Source organism: Quercus robur, chromosome 8 (genome assembly GCF_932294415.1).
Source record: "Quercus robur chromosome 8, dhQueRobu3.1, whole genome shotgun sequence".
NCBI classification, from domain to species: Eukaryota; Viridiplantae; Streptophyta; class Magnoliopsida; order Fagales; family Fagaceae; genus Quercus; species Quercus robur.
Genome location: NC_065541.1, coordinates 4592863 through 4612240, shown reverse-complemented (window position 1 = coordinate 4612240; position 19378 = coordinate 4592863). Strand labels below are relative to the sequence as shown.

The 19378-nt window shown below is 38.7% G+C and overlaps 1 protein-coding gene and 2 long non-coding RNA genes across 41 annotated transcripts in view; 1 reads left to right on the top strand and 2 right to left on the bottom strand.

Moving 5' to 3' along the window:
- Window positions 1–19378, bottom strand: part of LOC126694253 (disease resistance protein RPM1-like) — a 397275-nt gene that overhangs the window by 173982 nt on the left and 203915 nt on the right. The gene's annotated exons all lie outside the window — the stretch shown is intronic.
- LOC126697906 (uncharacterized) overlaps window positions 1–19378 on the top strand; it is a 64760-nt gene that overhangs the window by 20904 nt on the left and 24478 nt on the right. The gene's annotated exons all lie outside the window — the stretch shown is intronic.
- On the bottom strand, window positions 15780–17408 carry LOC126697890 (uncharacterized). The gene is made up of 2 exons (XR_007646275.1): window positions 16977–17408; window positions 15780–16129 (listed from the first exon to the last, which is right to left on the bottom strand). It is a non-coding gene; the product is annotated as an uncharacterized LOC126697890 (long non-coding RNA).

The window sequence follows — 19378 nt, the reverse complement described above, 5'->3', positions numbered from 1 at the left end:
ATTGGCAGGTTGAGCTTGATCGGTAGTAATGAGATATCAAAGTTGCAGACAGCGTAGAGATGGCTTGGAAGAAAATAAGATCCTTGCTTCTTCTGCACTCAAACAGTACCGCTCAAATCTGTAGTTAAAGTTATCAATCCCCTTTCCTCCATAAATTGAACTATGCCAGCACCGAAGGGATACAACCTAACTCATTTAGATTTCCTCTCCTTAACTGACATCTTCGCATTAGAAAGACCATCTGTGGCCATAGATAACGGTATTTTACTCCTGCGTGATTTCTAATTAAAGGAATGCGAATGCTAAGAAGAATAAATCCTAATAATTGGATAGAAATAGCAATAGAAAAAAGGGAAAAGGGAATGAATATCCTTCGACCGTTATCACCGCCTCGTCCTATTGTCCAGATCTGCGTACGATACCTCTTCCTAGCCACTATAGTCTTGTTTTTTTATCTTCTTTGTCTGAAACTAGAAAGAATGGACTGGTTTCAGACCCTATTGGATAGGGTTGGGGGCTCCCTCGGTGGGAAAGCCCTTTCCTTTCCTCTAAGAGGATGGGGCTGCAGCTGCTCCGCAGGGCTTGCCTTGACAGTAGGCTTTGCTTTACAAGCGCTGCTCACAGGCGAGGGCATCACTAATATGATGGCTCCAGCAGGGGATTCGGGCGATCCTGGTTCGATCATATATAGGGCCCCCAGCCCGGGTGGTCCGGTGGAAATCCTCGAGATTCCCGAGAGCCCTCCTGCACCACTTTCGGTGGAAGAGGAAAAACACCTTCTAACGAAAAGAGAGAAGGTCAAGTTTGAGATTCGTACACTCCTCCAAATTGGCTATAACAAGAGGGCTCGGAATGAAAGGGAGATTAACCGGCTCTTCCAGGATATTGATATTGATAGTGAGAGGAATGCCACTTTCTTAAAAGAGCTCCTTGATCACTTACGCGGTCTACGTCAACCTTGGGGGGATGGTGGAACGAGCGGTCAGCCCACAAAATTCTCTAATATAGAGGTTCAAGAGCTGATTCGCTGGATTTCCGAGAAGAGGGGAAACTGAAGGGCGAGCTCCGCAGTAGGCTTGGCGCAGTGACCAATCTTGTAGCACTTGTAACAACGCCTTTCCTTGCCACCCTTGCTTGGGCGACGGCAGCTATGCTTCTCGCAGCACTTTTTCTTCTCACTAGACCACTACTTCTCGTGTTGCTCTTTATACCGCTTCCGACGATACTTTGAACGTCGATAGCTCTTCGAAGGCTTCCATTCCTTTTCGGGCTCAATACCGAACTGCCAACAGATGTGCTTTCCGAAAGAAAGAGCTTTCTTCTCGGCATTCTCTACCTTCTTCTGCGTGCAACGCTCTATCAATAGCTGATCTACTACCGCAAAGAGCTCACCAAATGTCATTAGGTCTAGATCATCTTCTTTTAGCCTGCTTCTGACCAAATCTCCTAGGCCATTCGGCAATCCTGCGAGAAACTTCTCCTTTCAGACTGCTCGGTTGCTGTCGGGCATGTAGAAGACGCGTTCTAGGAAGACGTCTTTGTACCACTTATACTCATCAAGGAAAAGCCTTAGGCTCATCAGGGCTGCACGATGCTTCTTCTCATCACTTTCTAGTGGACCGCAGAAGTGTGTCCGAATTGTAGCGAGTAAACTCTCTACTGGATTCGGGATTAGCTGTCCTTCTGAGTCTCGAGCAGGTTGACCAGGAGATAGATCAATCCTTACAGAAGCTTCAATCTCTGCCTTGGCTTCCTTTGGTAGATGATCCCACCAGTTTTTCAGCGTACCGACAAATCCTTCAGTGATAAGTCGATATGCAGTTTCAGCTTCATTCTTCCCGTGAAGATAGGCATTTGAGGCTGCGATCATCATGCCTAACATCCTGTTAATTTGTTCAGGATGAAGGCCATCAATGCTCCAGGGATAGCCGCCCTAAGGGTTAAATATCCTTTAATGGGATTGGACCTATAGACTAGGCACCAAAGGAAGAAGCTGCACACGAATCTGCTGTTGGTGGAAGGCTATAAGGAAGCGAAGGAACTTTAGGGCTTAAGCCGGCTCATGACCCGAGGGTGGGGGTAGGCAACTCTCAATGGTCACTCTGTCTCTAGAAGCCCACCAATTGGAATGCTTGACTTTGACTCTATCTCGCTATTCAATACAATAGGAAGGTGACAGTTCTAGATCCGCCTTTCTTGAAGAAGAGAGTAGCGGTCGGTGTGAACTCCTCTCTCTGGGGGGGCTTTCCCTTGGTTTCGGTGAAAGCGATAGAGATTCAGAGTAGTGAAAAGCGAACTCAAAAGCAAGCGAGCTTGATAGCAGAAACTCAAGAGCTCAAGTTAGATCCGACTAAAGAGTGAATGAGATGAATGGAAAAGAATGAAATTGCGTGTCTTTCGCAAAGAGAGGAAAGAGAAATGGGGATTCCATTAAGGTAGCGAGATCACTCCGGGGGTAAGTCGACTAGAAGAGGAAATACCTGTTAACAAAAGGAGATAAGAAGGGAAGAGCTAAAGTTAGGAACCAGGGATATAAGAATGTGAAAAGCGATACGATAAGACAGTTATCTCACACGCTAGGCCCACAGCCTATTCCTTATCTTCTTATCTTTCTATAAATATCATAAATCAAGATCAAGGACACTCTCTCCATTTTTTTTACCCCCTTTTTAACTGATCTAGACCGAGTCGCACTGAATTAGCGGTTTCCCTTTCTACTTTTTTTTATTTTTATACTATTATCTAATTGAGTATTCGAGGCGCCTTTCGTTGAGAAAAACGATCACGAAGATCTGCCCCTTAAACAGCTATTAAGGAAAATAAGCCTTATCGCCGAAGCTAACTACTGTGCCTGGATCAGATATTCCTCCATGAGCTGTGTAACCGGAGTTTCTATCGATAACTTTCGGGGATACCTTAAGCAAGCGCCTAGATAAGGGGTCCAATTCTCAACCATACGTAGATTGGCTTAAGAGTTGCTTATAGGAAGTGCCTACACGAGTGCCTTGGATAATAGCTGTTGAAGAGACAGAACTTTACCTATGATCGGGGAATTCGAGCCTATTATAATGATGTAGAGAGTGGTGGGACTAAAGAAGGAATAAACTCTGCAATAAATGGAGGGTCTAAAGTCGGAGACCTAGAATCAAAGTGAAGGAACGCTGCCCCTATAGCTGCGTGCTTTTCTGCTGCTGGTGAATCTGGACCTGAGCGAAGAGATAATGCCTCTATAGCAGCTGGAATTGGGTAACTTCAATGAAATGCCTCTGCTTCTGCTCGATCAAATGCAACCTCTACTGATGTTAGTGAAACTGAATCCCCTGGCTATGGATTTTTATCTGGGAATGACACTCGATCCGATACCTCCGCTACTCTATCTATTGCTTATTACTATGCCTCTGCTTTCCTCGCGGTCTTGCCCTATCTTTCCTTTTCCTTAGCTACGGGCTTTAGATCTGCTGTTGTTCGCTATGCTCCTACTGCCTTTTGTTTTGCCTACGCTACCTATGCCTCTCCTGCTGGCTTTCAATCTGGAAAGTCATAATATCGATCTCGTCCTGGAGCTGCTCATGCTTTATATAGAGATAGAGATGCTGATAGCTTTGCAATGAGATCCGCTACCTTAGCTGTCAACAAGCTTACTGGCATCATAACCTGACTTTGGAACTGTGGGTAGAGCTTAAACAGGCTATTATTCTCAAGATGGAAGGAATGCTAGGCGGAGTACTTTCCCCTTTGTTCCTACCTTTCCTGCTGCTGCCTTCACTGCTCAAACTCCTTATTCTGGCTTTCTAACCGGCTCCGGAACGTCGAATAGGAAAAGGGAGAGATGCTAACTAGCGAGATAGTGGCTAAGGAGATAGAACTTTATATTAAACAACAAGATCAACTAACTCGGCTGCTGAAAGATTGAAAATTTCGGAATTCCTTCCACTCGGGAAATAGGTACGGGATATTGCATTGGTTATCGAATTGGAAGGGACACTAAGTGAGCTAATGGCTATTGAGCAGGTCTGGCTCTAAAGCTTGCTCGGGCTGGGATTCCAACGGGTCCATAAATGGGTTCTGGGTCTCAAATATGAAGGTATGCCGCGGGCCTTCAACCTGGGAAGGATTCTGAGCTCCCCCATCCAGCAGGTCAAGCATGGGGACCTGAGGGTGAGTGATTTAATGCATTGTGTTTACTCTCTAGCATGGATTGTAGGTAGGGGATATTCTAGGTGAGACATGTTCTACTTATGTTCAGCATTTATACTAGCACCCGCGTGCGCCATCTTCTTGTTGTTGTTGTTCCTATTTCAAAGTGGAATGAGAGGAATCCAATGAGAAGAGAGCGAGAGGGAGAAGTCCCAGTTGATTGATCCCTTGGGTCAGCCCGAGCGTCTTGTGTGAAGAGTCCTTGCAGTGGAAGTGCTGCTTCTCATTTGGTACCTTGCCTTGAACAAGCCAATCAACCGGGAGTGAACCTGGCGCAGGAAATGATTTCAGGGGAAGCTCATCCGTCTTGTTCTCATCTTAAGGGAAGGCCCAGGCTAGCAGAAGGAAGAGCTAACTGATGGCTAGAGATTCCTAGGTCATTTCCTTTATCTAAATAAGTTATCTGTCCCGTAGTGAGTGTGAGACAGAGAAGAATTCGCTCATGAACTCATTCAATCAGGAAGAAGGGTAGGCGTAACTTGACGTAACTGGAAGGAAAGGATATTTGATGAATACTTCCTGTACCGGACGGAACGGAAAGGCTATTTGTTGAATGCCTCCTCTCCTACACCGGACGGATGGTCCCTCTCTCTTTCTTAGCCCAGCTCTGAACCATCAACAGCGTCAAACAACTGGAAGAATCTTTCCACTTTGCGACATGGGGTCAAGGCCTTAACAATCGATCTCAAACCACATCTACTCATAGTATTGGTTCCTCATTTGAGTCTTTGAAATCAGACTCTTTTGAACATCGAAAACAAACAAGAGAATCGTCACTTTATCCAGATATTGGGACTCGTTCAGTTGGAATTCGTGGCATGGAAGGGCATTCCACACCCGAAACCCGAACTACAACAAAAGGGGGAAAGCTCCATCGCCAATCGAGTGGACAAACCTACCCCGGGTCGAAGTACAGGATTCAACTCAGTTCAACTGACTTTGCTCGAGAGACCTCGGCTGCACGATCCGATGTGCTGAACTACTGAACGGAAAAGTGATCCTATTCCTCACTCGACTTCCACCCGCCCGGCTAGTCGCATCAAAGGCATTCATTCCGGAGTGGTTTGCCGAGACGAAAGGAAGGAAAGCAGGCAACATGAGTATGCTACTTCCTGCGAGAATGGCCCTCCCTACTACAGACTACGCTTGGAAAGTCGGTGATAAGCAAGAAAAGAAGAGAAGAATTTGAAAGAAGAAAAGAGAAGTCCCGAGAAGTACTTCACTTAGCCTTTCTCTAGTAGTTCTTCTCCTCCTTCCTCACTATGCTTCGCTTGACTTGAGTTGGGAAGAGTCATATTCATATTCCTTTTTTAAAACTCCCCGTAATGCTTGTATTCCCTTACTGAACGGAAGGAACGGTTCCCCTACTCGCTTGCTAATGGACTATAGCCGGAACGAAGGCACGGATTATATACCAAGTCTTTCCCATTCTCCTAGTCTCGCAGTTGTCAGCTTCTTAGCTTTGGGTTTACCCCCTTTCCCCTTTCTCTAATAATAAGGTAAGCTTGTTTGTCTTCGGGTTTTCGAGTTGGATATCACCATATACTAGTGCTAGTGCGGGTGAAAGCCTTTATGGAAGAGGAAGGGATCATTGAGGGCATCCCTGGTCTTACAGTGCATTCATGCAGCAAGATTAAGATTGAATGGACATAGAGGGAACGGGGTCTAGTTAAGTTTTCAGGGTGAAAGCCTCTCGAAAAAGGCTTAGCCATTTCCGAGCAACACAAGGCAGGCTAGAAAGGCGAGAGGAGCTATAGTAGCTACATGACATGAAACCGGGTGTCGCTTCCAGCGCAGGAGGCCAAGCATTCTGCCAGACGTCCCGGCCTCTGGGAGCCCCGTTCGCCTTGTTAGTATTGAGTAGTACTTAAGTAGCTAAGTTTCCAAAGGTGAACAGCCCCCTGTCCTTTATATTATAGTCGTAAAGGGCTTCTCAGAAAAGTAAGGAAGGAGGCATTCGAAAGGCCGACCACTCATAGGCCTTTGAACATTCGCTTTTCTCGGGTTCCTAGCCCAAAGGTTCTAGGGTTCGAGAGAGAATTCCTACTATAATAGTTGGAAGGGAAGAAGGTAATCAAATCAGTAGAATGCTGCTTTCCGTGCTATCGGTTGTTCACATTCAAGCATGAGTTAGTTCAGAGTCGGCAAGGGGAATCAGAGAAAGGGCAGTTTAGTCAACAATCATGACCATGGGAACATTTGTTCGCTTTCTAGGTACCCCCGAATCTACTAGTCATCGCCTTTGAGCTGGGAAAAGCATTTACCTGGAGTCGGCTATTCCTGATTCAGCAAAGGAAAGAAGCCTTGATCCCAAGACTAGCTGCGGATTGGATTCTTCCTTTTATCCGGACTGACTCTAATCGTGATTTTGACTCTATTATGATACCTTCCTCTGTCGCAATAGAAATCGAGAATGGAGGTGACTTCGCTACCTTTCTTGGTGAAGAATATTTCTTTCTTTCCTTGGTCACATAAGCTTGAACCACTCCGGGGAAACATACTTTGATATTCTACGATCGGACTTTGCCGGGCATGAGCTACTCTCTTCTAGCCTTCCTCTAACAGATTCAATGGCATCGCTTATTCTTTTTGTTTCAAGCATGAGTGACCAGTCGACGAGAGGAAGAAGAGCTCAAAGTATTCGTTCCCAGTCGGATTCTCTAATTAAGATATAGCAGTCAACAATCAAGAAATCATCAACTATTTCACCGGGGATGAGCTCTATGGCTAATTCGTTCGGCTATTCTATTAAGTAAGGATCAACTTAAGCTTAAGCTAGAGCAGCTCCTTCTATCACATCGGATTCTAGTAAAGAGATGGGCCTTCTCGTCTGATCTCTGCATCAACAGGAATGCGGGAAAAGCTTCTTCTCGCCCCAGAGTCCCTAGCTGCCTTAAGCCCGTAAGCGACTTCCTTTAGTTGAACTGGTGGCTATATAGGTCAATTGAATCTTAGCCAGTTTCTTCTTTGTTCGAAAAGAGCTACTCCGACTCGACTGTCAAGCAAAGATCTAAGGCCTTCTTTGCTCTGCCTCTGGGCGCGAATGGATCTAACTTTCACTCTTGAGTGAAAATGCCAGCTATCTTGCTTTCTCTTTGCCTCTCTCTGAGCAAGGTAGGGTGCTATATACCTTATTTATGTGATTTTCTGCTCTTAGCGGATTGGATGCTTTCGATTCCTTAGCAGAGCTAATTCTTGTCTTTGCGGAACCAGAGCTAATTCGATCTTCTCCTTTCTCTGGGTACGGTACAAAGAAGACCAAGTGGATGGAACAACCCTCAGACCCAATCGACACAGTACCGAGCCAGAGCAGTCTAACAAGGGACAAGAGACTATTTGTTCACAGCTTCACATCCTAGTGCCAAGGTGCCCAGCTAAAGCCAAAGGGTTGATTCAATATCACCGGAGTCGTGAACAGAGAAAGCCTTGTCTACCGCTCCTCGGGTCAACACCAAGGCAAGATCGATGCTTATAGCCTTCGTGCCAAGGAAAGACGTCCAAAAGCATCAATAGCTTCTTCTTCTATAAGATCTGCTGCGGATGATATAGCTGCTCCTAGTCCGACAACTAGAGCCAGAACCAAGGATGGTGCGAATCGCTCGAATGCAGAGATTGGCCAAGAGCTGACCAAGCGAGAGGACCGCTTACTCCTTTTGTTCTCATTCCCGGCCAACCATGCCATGAAGAGTCGACAAGAGCAATCGCAGCTTCTTGAATGCCTCTTTCTACGTCAATTTCTTCTTCAATAGCCGGTCCTATTCTTCCAACAGCTAAATCTCGCCTGGTCTTTCTTAATTAAGGTGAGGATGGCACGTGCTTTCCTAAATCCATTTCACCGGGTGTTCACTCAAACTCCTTAATCATGGAACCCGGGTCGGAAAGTGACTCCCCTAAGGCCTAAGGCTTACTCAGGTAAGACTTCTTCCTTCTCCCCTTCCTCCACCAGATGCGGATGAAAGAGCTGCTTCTTCTTAAAGAGTCCTAACCGAAAGAATGGAATCCGGATTGGAATAAATAAGATAAGGGGAAATGTCGGCATAACCACTGCTATTTCATCTGCAGCTCTTGCCGTTGAAGGAATAAGTGTTGCTTTGGCTTGATTGCTTTCACCAGGTCTAGCTAGGCTGGGAGTCGATTAGCCCGAGTTGTGTTAAGATAAGTGGCACTTGAATTTGAAGTAGCCATCGGCCAGGTCTTGGATGCTGAATTCTCGGTCTTACCACTTGTATCGATAGACCCACTTTCATTGAATGCTGAGGAGATTGATTGAAAAGAAAATCCTGATCCTGATCTTCGAACTTTCTCTCCGCTTGAAGTCAAAACAAAGCTTGAACCAGGTCACAGGGAAAGCTTTTCTTGCTAATCTGGTGATATCGTAGTAAAGGTAAAGTAGCCAAGCTAAGAGGAATCGATTTAGCAGTCCATACCAGGCTCCCGGTAGATTTAGGAGTGACCGGCAGTGAATGCCCGGTAGCAAAGGAAGAAAAGGACTCGGCTTAACTTCACTTGGGTTCGGTTTCCCTTGTGACTATGGGAATGATGGAATAAGCTCTGATTCCTCTTAGCGTTAGCGACTCTGAGCTCATAGGGAGCTGGGAATGAGCTTGGTTAGCTGGGACCAAGAAGGGATAGAGTTGAAAGAGAGGATTTGATTAGCGCGCCTTCTGCCTGTACTTTTGAGTATGCCTTTTTGCCGTCGATTACGGGATTTCCTGCTTGACTGCGTCGACTCTATACCTTCCCGGCTTGCTTTCTTGGTGACTCTAACCCGGATACTTTTGACCTTTACTCTTTCGGTATCGGTATGCCTTCGATGATTACTGCTTTAATGAATACCTTATCTTCGGCAAGTTAGGAAGCTACGAACTCTTCCCTCACCCGAAGGCGAGCGAGTGCACTACATTGAGTAGGAATTCGGAATAGAATAAGCTGTTGGGAAGAGAATACCACGAATACGCTATTTTGAGGATAAGGATTCGCATGCGGACAATTCGATGAGGACGATTTCTTGCAGAAAGAGAAAAGGGAGAAAGGGATACCAGACGATTGGGGATTGAGATGGGGTACCAATGTCTGATCCCAAGGAATGTCGCGTTTTAGGTTGCTGTCGCGTCTGGGATTGTAGATTGAAATAGATTCGCCTTTCGAGTAGTTTTCGCGTCTGGGGTTGTTCCTCTCTCTAGGCCTTCCGCGGACGATGATATATAATCAAACTTCTGTCGTTGACTTAGAACTCCTTTCATTTCATCGAGTGCTGCTAGCTCCTATTCGAAAAAGATGACCGTCTTTCGTTTCATTTTCCACTGTTGGAGAGTACGCTATCCCGGAACCGGCGACTTTAGGCGAGAAAATTTATATCACGTCATCGGTTTCCGTTGCTGGACCATATGTTACCACTTAAGATGCTTGAGTAGTTGATGTAGCCGAATCACCTACCCCCCTTATAATCGTCTAAAGGATCTGCCCTCGCTGGATCTTTTTCCATAACTTTGGTTGCTGAGTCGGTTTCTGCCATAGATGATCAAACTGCTTTCGCCGGAGCAGATGATGTCCAAAGGGAGTTGTGCTCTTCCCATTTTTTACTTTTAGGTTGAGGGCTGCCAGAGTATCCGTCTCTTATCTTAATAAAGTAAAATCATCCGCAGTCAGTGGCGGATGTTAACGTGAAACTGAAATAGTCGGGGCCTACCCAGACCTACCTATAAAAATATGGAGAAGAGTATGTATCTAGCTTAGAGGAGAAATTAGGGGTAATCCCCAGCCTGTAGTACAGGGAAGTTAAGGAAGTTTCAATTGGATTCTAATTACATAATTAGAAATTAGGGCTTATGAAGTTTCGAACATAATTTACATCAGTGGATGTTAAGGATGTTTCAATTGGATTCTAATTACAATATACTTTTAACACCATGTTTTCCTCCTGCCAAATTCTTAATCTAAACCAAATCTTACATTAGTAGATTTTTTCATAAAGTTCCTCCACTGTGTCAGTTGGTGATCCTTTAATCTAATAATGAAAACAATCAAATTATGATCTTGATGCTCTTTCCGTTTTTTCTTCCCTAACTACCCACGGAGATTATTCTTCCCTTACTAGAAGGCTCCTAATCCTTCATTTTGTATAGTTAAACACCTTCCCCCAACCAAACAAAGACCATAAAATTTTAGTCCTAAATATTGTTAAAAGTAAGTAATGAATTCTTAACAAATTAGTTAAGGAATCATGTATTTTCAATTTTGCTCTTTCATTCTATTCCATCCAAAATTATAGTTTTTATTACTTCTTTAATTGATATGTCTTTTTTTTAATTGCTTTTATTGATATTATTTTTGGTCTTCTCTTACCATTTTTTGATCCTTCGACTTAAATCAACTCACTTTTTTTTGTTGTATTAATTGCTTTCTTCTTCTTCTTTTTTTTTTTTTTGACTGTGAAGATAGAAATATATTGAAGTAAAGGGACTGAAGCCCAACGTATTACAAAGCATGCATGTATATGTTGACTTACTGTCAGTACAAGTTCAATAGAGAAAATAAACCCAACGTATTACAACGTAGCTTAGCACACTCAGGATATTACTGTTACTAATATGATCAAATCACCCCAAATAACTATTACTAATCTTCTCATCAACATGGATATTCCTATTTTTAAGCATCTCTCTCTCTCTCTCTCTCTCTCTCTCTCTCTCCACGTCATTCTCCAACTTGGAACCATCACACTTAAAACTGTTCCGTCAATAACAATCTGTAAACAATGATCTAAAGTATTGCCCCAACAAAACAAAAATGTTTATTCTTGAGAAAGTGTGTGGAATCTTTTAAATTTTTTCTACTTTTAAATTTACCCACTAATTAAAGGCACCATTCATTTTCTTTTCTCCTCTGCCTTCAATTGTTTATTCTTGAGAAAGTGTGTGGAATCTTTCATCTTTCAATAATTGTAGAATATTCAACAGTAGACTTAAAAAAAAAATAAAAAAAAGGAATATTCAATAATATGCCAATGCTTAGTGGGAACGCAACATACACTCTTTATGGCTGATCTAAACCCCAGAGAGTCAGCCCAAAAGTTCAGCAAAGAGTCCATTTAATATCCCTTACGAAAAAGGGGCTGTCCTTGTTTGTGGCTCATCCATGAGTGCGAGTGTGCGACCCATTAACCTTGAACAATTTCCTTGCCTTAGACTTCAGAACTCAGAAGGTATCTAGACTCTAATAAGCAAGGCCCATCTTATCCAAAATAATAATAATAATAATAATAATCAATATATATATATATATATATAAAACCGAAACTTTTGAAACTTCACAAATTTTCACATCAGTACAATATTAAAAAAATATATAAAAAAAAACATGTAATAAAAGACACCCTTTCACTATGTCTGCCGATGCTCTGCCTTTCTCTTTCACAATACTCTACCATCTCTTCCAGCCTTCCTCTTCTACCAGCTCCTCCTCGATCAGACCCACAGCAAACCAACAGCAAAGCATTACATCGCATCTAAAAACCCAAAGATTCCTCAATGAAAACCCGCCGTACCCACAAACCAACAAACCCAAACTCTTTTTTTCCTATTCACAACATGATTCCAATCCCAGCAATTGCTATGCCTCCCTTAATCCCATCAAGCCCAACTCTATATATCACCGTAGACCCCACTCCCCTACTAAAACTTTTACCAAGATTGATAAATACTCCTGCGGACAAATCAACAAGAGAAAGGGTGAGCTAAAAGACAAAATCTTGAACACTTACCAGTTACCTCTACAAACCAGCCCTGCAACCGCAGTGAACAATAATTCTAAGGAAGAAGAAGATGGAGGGACTGATATATATGGGTATTGCGACCATAATATAGAGAAAGAGAAGTTTTTTTTTTTTTTTTTTTTTTTTTTTTTTTTTTTGAGAAGCAAGAGAAGAAAATATAAAAGAGCAAGGGAAAGGACAAATAAATAACTTACGGTAATGTTTAGAAAAAAAAAAAAAAAAAAAAAACTTACGGTAAACAGACCCCTTTACAAAAATTAGCGGATTAGCCCAACTCTATATTTAAAAAAAATAAAAACATGGGCCAGCCAGCCACTTTAATATATATATATATATATATATATATATCGGAAACTTTTGAAACTCTCACAATATTTAAACAAAATTATCATTTTATTTAAATAAAATTATTTTTGTTTAATTCAAACTTAACAAGAAGTAAAACTCTATCCCTCTAACAAGTCCAACTTAAACTCAAACTCATCATTTTTTTTAAACAAAATTATTTTTGTTTAATCCAAATTTAACAAGGAGTGAAACTTTATCTCTCTAACAAGTTCAACTTAAACTCAATCTCAATCATTGATGTTATTGTTATTATTATTGTTATTGTTATTATTATTATCTCTCTACTTCACTAATGTGATATTTTATGATAGGGTGCAAACCTATAGCCATGGATTATTCTTTTGAATATAACCCAATTTTTTTCTTATATTTTTCTATTTTTAGTCATATATATTTTGTTTTGTTTCAATAATTTCTAAGCAGTAAATCATTTTATTCTTTAATATTTTTTGGTCTTTCAGAAGTTTTAATATTTGAATTTTTATAAGCCAATGCACATTCAAGTAATGGTTTCTTCATCAAATTGTAACACAAATTGAAGTCATACAAGAACAAATCATGTAATGGTGTAGTTTCTTAATCAATTTAAGACTTTATAAAATTATTTTAGTCTACCTCACAAATAGGTAGGTTCCCGTGCATAGCACGAGTTAGCGACTAGTAATACTAAGTCCCAAAGGTCATTAATGCATTTTGCTAAATAAAGACCAATGCCCACCATCTTTTTTTTTTTTTTTGGGCCAAATAACTTAATCTCAGCCAAATAAGTTTATTAATTTGAAATGAATATATATTTCATTATTCAGATTAATAATATTAATTGATCTGAATAATGAAATATATTTCCATTTCAAATTTGAAAGTGTATTTGGGTGAGATAAATCTGATTAATATTCTTCATAAAAAAATTATTCAGATTAATATTATAAATTTAAAAGTGTATTTTCAGTATTTCAATGTCATATCCTAAAAAAAAAAAAAAATTAAATAACGAAAAATCAATTCATTATCAAATTCAAAAAACAAAAAATGAATTCTAGTCATTTCAAGTGAAGCAGGCGAGATCTTGTTCAGTATTACAGAAGTTTTGGAAATGAATTATAGGTCTCGAAAGATGGTACACATAACAAAGTGTTAGCAAATAGGGTCAATAGTCAACTAGGAATCAAACGAGAATTAGAAGAGTTTGTTCTATTCCACTCTTCCAGTGTAGACCTTTCAATAATAAGTCTTTCCATTGCAGGATAGATTTCCCAGAGTTCGATTTTGATTAGCATTTTTGAATAGTGATAAAAAAAAATATATCACAAGAAAAATTTACAAATGGAATTTTATACAATGATTGATTGGGTGCTATCTTCTTGGTAAACTTACATGTGCAGTACCAGTATGCACCGCATTTGTTAACAAAATATTAAAAGCATAAACCACAAATAAAAAGAAAAAACTAAAAACTCATAAACAAGACAAAACCAAAGGGGAAATAAAATAAGCCAGGTAAAATTGAAAACATAGAGAGAGTGAGAGACTCATGGTTCCTAGATCACACCCACCTTTCATTAGTATCCATACATGATTGTACAAATGAACAAAACAAACTTGCAATAAAAACTTTTTTCTCTAAACAAATTTTGAAAAAAGTACATATGACATTAACCATATCTAAATTAAGAATCACTTAGTACAACTCAAAAATTTCTTAATTTCGTCTTCTATTGTGCACCAAACTTCTCTTGAGGTTCAGCCCAATTGCCATGTTTAGAACTAGAAAAAAAAAAAAAAAAACAATTAATAATAATTAAAAAAGAATAAAAATAGAATCACCCATTCCTTGTTTGGTTGCTAAGAAATTGGTATGAAAAAGATAAACAAACATAGACTTATGTTTGGTACGCCAAATACAAAAACAGAAGTTCTATATGCTGATATTATGTTTTGATTGGGTTTTCTTGGCCACCAAATGCAGCACAATTAAATGCAGCCTTCTGTTATCATTAACACTTCATGGCCGAAAGAACAAAGAAAAAAAAATCCAAAATTTGATCATTTGGTAAATACTTATGAAAGAAAAAGTGACAAGTTCAATTAGAAAATTGTTTAGAAACTGTTAGTTGTCAAGATTTTCATTATGATAAGAAAATTTTTGCCCACTTAGTTTACATTTTATGGAAAATTATTAGGTATCCTAAGAGTAAAATGATGTGATACTCCCTCATTTGCATAAATGGTAAATCACACCTTGAACTTAATTAGTGAGATCCATTATTATGTGAGAGGAGGGATTATCATGCCGTTCTACCCTTGGAGTACTCAATAATTACTCACATTTTACATCTCCGGAAAAGACCACTCTGCATTTCACATGTATAGCATGGAAAAATGATAAATTTCATGCAGGAACAAGAGGCAATAACAAGTTAATTTATAAACTCGTCCATTGACAAGTTTTGAGAAAGTAGTAAGGAAGATATGATCTATCAGTCTGTGGGAGTGTAAGATATCAAAGTATTTTAGGAGACTCTCATCAGTAAATAAATGTTTAATACTAATTGAACCAGTGTTGAAATTGTTGTTTAGCAGTGGACTAACATTTTTATCATTATGAACTGTGCATATGGGAAAAAAAAAACTAGTTTGTTTAGATGTCTATCGAAACACCAAAATATCTCTTTTGAAGTTTCTATTTAAATTATTGAATTACCATCTATAAGCCTAAGATTCAAAGTCAGATACTCCAATGAAGATTTTAGCATTTGAAACTGGAGAAGGGTTAGTGATGCTAGAAGAGAGAAACCCCTTGGTTCCAAACTATTAAAGCAATAGGTAAACATTATTGAAGCAACATCTCAAACCCCAACCAAAAGATCGATTTCATATTTTCCCTTCCACTATTACTTTCTGCTTTCTACTTTCTCAGAAGCTGATAGCTTGATACTACTAGTAAAATCTTCAACCATGGCATGAACACCTTCACATTAACTGAGAATGCAATATTCTTGTAATCAGGCAACCAAACAAACAGCACAGTACATTTGCTGTTAGTAAACCGAATGAGAACAATCTTTACCATTCATCAATGAAAAGAGTATATGCTCACATCCTTATCTATACAAAATGTAATATATCCAGAACTAATTTGATGAAACATCTCTAATTGAAATGGGTGGAACAAGCAGCAAAAGTTGCTTCAACCCACCAAAACAACAACAGTTACCAACCAAACATCAAAACAAAACTTGCAACAAACTAGGCAACAATATTGCAGCAACACATAAAACTAAATAAAATAGTTTTGACTGCACCACACCGGATACAACATCTTAATCTTTAAAAACAGTTAGAGAAACTCTCCAATTAGAACAAAGAACCAGTTCAAACAGTTTCCTAGGTTGTTTATTCTTTGGATGGATAAAGAAAACATACGCATATAGTTTACTCTTTCAAAATTTATAGGCAAATGTCAAAAAATAGAATTTTTAGCTAAATTCAAAACCATCAAATGCAAATATATCAGTAAAATACATGCCATACTTAATCACACTAAATATAAAATACAATTTAAGTAAAACATCACCCGTTTACTTATCATGTTTACAACAGGTTCATATGCTTGATACAGTGAAATTAAAACATTATTACAGCTGCACAGTAACGAAGGCAGATATGCAGGGGAGGATCAACCACTGTTGATATGGCTGATCAACTAAAAAGAGCAAGTACAGTGCTTGATCTGGCACTTGACAATCCTTTTAGACGTGGACTTTGATGGTTGTAGCAAGGGAACTTAGCTTTATGGCTCAAATGTCTTACCTATCATAATGAACAAACTTAGTAATGCGAACCCTAATGTTAATAAAAGAATTTTCTGAAAGCTTATAAATTTTAAGCTCTCTTGCAAGAACAATACCATCATAAAAATTAAGGTTATCCTACAATAATGTTTCAATAGCAATCCTATGACAAAATGCACATTGATTCACTAAAAATAGCTCCCAACATTGGCCAGTATTACTTCCTGATACTCACATTATATCTATGGAATTACTGATTAGTTTCAAGCTAGTTGTTACATCAGAAACCTTTTTATTAGAAGGCATATGAGAAAAAAAGAAAAAAAGAAGAAGAATTGATTGAAACTTTGAAGTAATGATTTGGATCATTTCCATGGTTTGAACGCCATCTCCCCCCTCCCCCACTATTTTTCTATTAAAAAAAAAAAAAAGACTCCACTTCCATTGTATCACTGTTAGTCAAACATCCAAATCTTTCTCCACCAAGTATATTTATCAAACAGGAACAACAACAACTTAGATAACAAAAGTAATAGTTTGGATTGAAACGATTTTCATATTCAAATATCCAAAAAAAATAAATAAATCAGAATAGGAAAAAAAAAAAAAACCGAACTCCCAGATAACAAAACAGCCAAAACAAGAAAAACTCAAATAACAACAAAAAGCAAAACGCCACAACCACACACAAAATCTCCAAAATTTTACAAAAAAATAATGAAAATAAAAAGCAATAAGATGAAGAACCACAAAGAGAAATGCAGATTGGAGAGAATCAACCAATTTATCAATTTGCGTCTCTATGAGACTCAATGCCCACAACCTCACATTCCTCAATGAAAAGGGGTGCCATTTGAGGATCGTACCACGTGTCATTTATAGCGTCACCGTTGAGGCTTCCTTGCTCTATGGCATTAAAGCCATACCTTTCACCACTCTTACAGAGTCTCAGCAAGTCGAACTATCAGCACACGCACCTCTACATCTCTGGAAGCCTTCTCAATCTACCGTTGGAACTCGGACGACCCGACGAAACCGGAGCTCCAAGACTACCAGATCGACCCGAAAAGGCTTTGGGCAAATGGTCCTAGATGATCTGAAATTACTCTAGGTAGAAGGATTTTTCTCTCTCTCTCCCTGAGGAGAATGTAAACAATTAATGGTGGAGGAAGTCTTGACTTTTGAGATGTGGTTTGGGCGTTTGGCATTTTATATGAATTTTTTTTTTTTTTAATTTATGAAAAATGAAGTTTTTATTTATTTATTAATTATTATTAAGATTTAATGATAAGCTTTTACTAAAGAAGCTGATAAGTATGTTTTTTAAGGAAAATTAATTATAACTTAATTAATGAATAAGAATAATTATATCTTATATTAAGATTAGATAAGTGTTTTTTTGAGAAAAAATAGAAAGTGGTAATGAAAAGTGAAATGAGATAGGTTGAATGCTTCAAGGAAGATAAGGAAACCCAACGAAGGAAAACATGAGCAACCACATTATGTGTGTGTTTAGCAAAAATTAAAAAGTCAGTTTATTTTACTATTCAAATTATTTTTACTACTATTTATGAAATCCACTACACTTTTTTTGTAGCAGAAAATGTAAACATTTTATTGCTCATGTAAACCAGATACATCCTATACTAATGGTCCCTCTGTAAACAACATATAAAAGAAATTAGAAAACTGTTACATAATTCTTTGTTGGGATTGGGAAACCAGATACATCATCCATAAGAGCCTCTACCACTAGAGACATAAGACTTTCTCTTTTATTAGTACAGCAAAATATTTTCTAAGAACCTTAGCATACAGTGTTGTCAAATGTTGTTCCACATATCTCATGCGAAATTGTTCTATTACTCTGTGGGGTAGAGAGAGAAGAAATCAATATACGTGAACTTTCCTCCCTCATCCTGAATGCGATTAGTAGCAGCCAAGGGAGAACTTCTAATTTTAAGGTAAACTACTTACTCTAAACATTTATTGAGTTAAATGACTCCTAACCTAGAATTTCCTTCTAATTTTTTCCCCTGTTTTTTGTTATGGGATTCTCCCCTTTCATAACATCCTTTAACTGCTATCTACCAATACTTTTGCTGTTATCTATGAAATCAATATTTAACTAGTCACGAACATATAATAGATTTTAACAAATTTTATTTGTAATTTTTTCTTTTGAAGTTTTCATTATCTTATTGGTTGGATCAGTGAAGCTCTCCTATACTAAAAACAAAAAACAAAAGGAAATAAACAAGCCATTCTATTTAGCAAAAAATCTTAAACTTATAATAGTCAAGTTTCACAAATGAGACACTACATCAAAAACATGTTTAACAATGATAACATAAGCACATTCAACAATTAAAATAGTGAATTCTTCCTAAAGTTCACTTCCAAAAACACTCCTTGCTATTTTTAGATGAAACATGCCTACAAGTAGCAACAGTGCTTGAAAATTGACAACATTACTATTTGCTTCTTACTAAAAGAAATTCCAACAATCAACACATACATAACTTTTGATAGCAGTAGGCAACCAATGATTCTATCCTCTTCCTTTTTTGGAACCATTTGAGTGGATGCTCTTCATACTATATGCAATCTGTTTGAATCCAATGTCTAACGGGGTATGTGTGACCTGAAAAAGCATCAAAGTATGTTCAAGCTCACAATACTGACATTATATTCTACATATCAATAAAGTAAAACTTGATGATGCAAAAGACCCCAAGATAAAGAAACTTCAAGTACGAAACATTGTGAATCAAATGAGTATTATCTGCTTTTTCCAAAGAATCAAGAACATATCCTTAAGGTTGACAATTCACTCAAAATATATATACATTTATAGTTAAGAATAAGTGTTGTATTTGACAAAATTATGGAACAAAACATTTATATCGTTCAGTGTACTTTGAAATACAAAGAGGTCATTCATAATGTAATACACAAATGGGGGAGGACATTGAAATACAAAAAACTTCAATATTAGTATCATAAATATAAAGTCATTGTAGCTCAATGTCACAACAATGATTCATATATAAAAACATTGGTTCAACCATGAAAGAACAACAAATGCCCGCAACCGCATCATGAAAAACCCATGAAAGACCCACTAAAGCCTTATTTGATCTCCTAAGAAACTTTTGGGGAAATAAAAATGAAGCTTTTCTAAAAGGCTTCATATAGAGGAATTATTTAATCATACTTAAGCACCCTAGTCTTGGATACTAATTACATTCTCCCAAATGCATTTTAC